The sequence below is a fragment of the Pteropus medius genome, unplaced genomic scaffold, assembly GCF_902729225.1.
Source record: "Pteropus medius unplaced genomic scaffold, Ma_sr-lr_union100, whole genome shotgun sequence".
Lineage (NCBI taxonomy): Eukaryota > Metazoa > Chordata > Mammalia > Chiroptera > Pteropodidae > Pteropus > Pteropus medius.
In genome coordinates, this window is record NW_024352787.1 from 17,609,348 (window position 1) to 17,613,050 (window position 3,703).

Genomic DNA, 3,703 nt, shown 5'->3' on the forward strand with positions numbered 1-3,703 from the left:
CAATCACTGAGACTGTCATTCTGCTTATTGCTTTGATTTCCTAACAAAAGTTTAAATGAGGACTTTATGTGCAAGTAGAGAACGTCAAGAGATCTGCTCTTTTTCAGACCTGCATGGGCTGGAGAGGCAAAATGTTTAGGCTATTAATGTAATTAGAATGAGGAAAGTATTTTTACAGGAAAAAAATGTTTACAAAAATGTCCCACAAATCCATAATTAATCTATTATTGGGGTGGGGAAGTGGTAAGGAACAAAAGGTGGAGTACATTTAGAAAGCACTATATTCATTGATACCAGAGCCAAACGCTAGGCAGGAAATCTGGAGTTTACCTAATTCTCGTTCTCAGTGGCAGGCTTCAGAATTGGGAAGAAGGGTCCAGGAAGAGTATTGCCTTGCTAACAAAGTGTATTCATATTGTGATTTGAGAAGAACATTTTTCTTTTGTCACTTGGTTTCATGTTGGGTTACCACTCCAGTCCTGAGCAACTCGGTGATGTCCCTGTCATCATATCTTAGAACCTCCTTCAGGATGTGTGTTGTGTGCTGGCCAAGCAAGGGAGGTGGCCTGGCCTCTGACATCTTGAACTTACTGTATCTCACAGCTGGACCTGCCAAAAGGGCGAAAGCAGAAAACCTATTAAGGATTAACACTAGGATATTAATTATCCAAGCAGCCTGGGGTGTTTCCAATGAACTCCAAGTTACACCCTTGCAGATACACCATTGTTTTGGAAAGAAATGTATTTTCACATGCGGTTTTTCTTGACTGCATTGCATCTAACTGCACAGGGGTCATCTGACCAGCTCACCACCATCAGCATTTATATAACCGCTATGTGCCAGGCCTGTTTAGAAGCTGCCAATCCGGTCACAGGGACTCTCAGGGGTATGCCGCTCAACTGAGTGGACTATCTGGGTTCAAGAGAACAATGACCGCAGATACATAGTGCCTTTCTAAAGCTGGAAATCTGAGCCTAAGTAAAGACAACCCCAAATTTTACTATTCAATGTGTACTGAATAGCGTGTACTGTACAATGTCAAGATATAGTTCAAGGAACTGCAGATCAGCTAAATGTCAGCCAGATCCTGGTTGAAGCCTTTTGGTGGTAGAAGTCATATATGCATGCTCTATTATCAGGGAAACTTGAGTTTGGATCTTACAATTTCTAGCAGAGCCATCTTGGACAAATTACTTAACTTCTCTGAGCCTCATTTTCCACAGCTGTAAACTGAGTATGATGTTTACCACATAAAGTTGATGTAAGGTTTTAAATGACATAAGGGACAGAAAGCACTAAGCAAGCATTCCCCTAACTCACAATAATGAACAGAACTCTCTGGCTTCTCTGATAACAAAAGCTGTCACGGCATGTCTCTCAAAGCTTGCAGTGCAAAAGGTAAAGGACATTTAGAACCAGCTATTTGCTAAGCCTTGAGCCACTGTAAACAGTAACTCAAACAATATTTTCAATAACTGTTAGAAATAGATTTTATAATTTCCATCCTTTACATAAGGCCACATAGCCCCCAAAAGTAAGGTTTTACTCAAGCTCACATGGCTAATAATTAATAGCACCTGGATGCAAATCCATGTCCATTTAACTGCCTCCCATTAAAGGCCATGTACTTTCCATAACATTAGTAGCCTCTTTTTACTCACTTCTCTTCCAGGGAGAAACTGGACTGACTTTGGAAGATAGATTTTACCTTCGCTGCCTCATTTAATAAAGGGTATTGATGTTGCCTGCCCTGTTGTAGAAGCCATTGTTGATAAAGCTAGAGGAGAGAGACCTCCTAAAACCATCAACCCACACCTCTGTGTAACATATATGGTCCACTACAGGTAAATGGAACTTTCAACTGATGTCCAAAGTTTTCCTTTACTGAAGCTCAGTGAAATCCATTTTTTTTCTTCTCATACTTCCTTTTAAATGTTCCAGTGTATGACTTTTTTCATCAGTTTGTCACTTTTCAGTAAAGAAGAATATATTGAGAAGCAAGGTGTGCTACTCTCCTGAAAAAGCCGATAATTTAATGTTTGGGGGATGTGACTTTTATTGTTCTCTCGGACTTGGTTCTGTTTTGACATATTTAATTGACAATATTTTTAATCTAAAACTTGCCTTTCAAAAGAAGGACTCCATTGAAGGAATACACGTCTGAAGTTAATGTCATGTGACTTTTTCTTAAATAAATTACCTGAAGTGAGACTTTCAAGTGGAAAGTAGTCACTTGAATATTTTAAGAACCTGGGTTGGAACACAGCTACTACTACTACTATTGCTGTTGCTGATGTTTATAGTAGTAGTGGCAGTAGTAGCTACCATTTCCTAAGAACTTATGATGCGTCCATCCACTGTTCCAAAGGTTGCACATACATTATCTCATGTAATCCTCACAACAATCCTGTATGGGTATTGAGGTAAAAAGGGGTTTAAGGTTAAAGGATTAGAATTAAGGTTCAGGTTAGGAAATTAGAATAACTTGCCTAACATTACATAGCTAGGAAGTGACAAAGTTGGTATCCAAGTTCAGGTCTGTTGGGTTCAGGAACTTGGACTTAAAAAAATAATTTCTTCAGGTAAAATTCACATAAGATAAAATCAACCATTTTAAAGTGAACGATTCAGTAGCATTTAGTACATTTGCAATGCTGTGCAACAAACACCTCTATCTAGTTCCAAAACATTTCCAATACTTCAAAGTAAAACCCTCTACCCATTATACAGTTTCTCTCAACGCCCCCACTCCTTCAACCACTGGCAACTACTAACCTACTTTTTGTCTCTATGGATTTATCTATTCTAGATAATCCATATGAATGGAATCATGTGAGAGATGATCTTTTCTTTCATCTATCAAGGCAGATGATCTGCCTTCTTTCACTCAGCATGATGTTTTTGAGATTCATCCATACCATAACATCTATCAGTACTAACAACCTGGACTTTTAACCTCCATGCAATGATGGCATGAGGGAACTTTTCATATCCAGCTAAACTAAAGAACAATTTAACTTGTGTCACTCCTACTGTACATCATACTTTCCTGGCAGCTTTCAAAGTTATACTGAAGAATATGTTATCAGTTTAGGATTAAGGCTATTTAACACTTTGCATAAAAGACCTTAAATAATTTAGGTTGGTGGGATGGTATTACTTGGTAAATTTTTACACTTGCTTGGATAAAGACATCTGTATATGAAATGAAGCAAATAAAATGATGTCCAGATTCCAGAGAAAGCCAAACTATCATGAGCTAATTGAAACGTCCTGTTTTGCAACCCTGTGCAATAATCCAATGTACCAGGGACATCCCTCCCAGTCTGAGCTTTGCACAAAGGAAATAAGAATAAAGAGTTTAAAAAATAGATTTGTTTCAAGGAGTAGAAAAATTTCGGTATAAGTATTTACATCTAAGGTTCAGAAAGAATGAATAAACTGATCTTCCATTTAAAAAAAATGACAGGTAAGTTACATATTCTTAAATTAATTTTAGCAAAGTAATGTCTACATTCATGTATGCTTTCAAACACTTAAAAGCTGTGTGATATTGAGAATTTTTAAATAATCTGAGTTTTCATCTAATACTTCTAAAATGAGATTAATAAAATCTTTCGAGAATTATTTTGAGCATTTGAGTAATATAATATGGGCAATATTCAATATCAGTAATAATAAAAAATGCACATGAAGATAAAA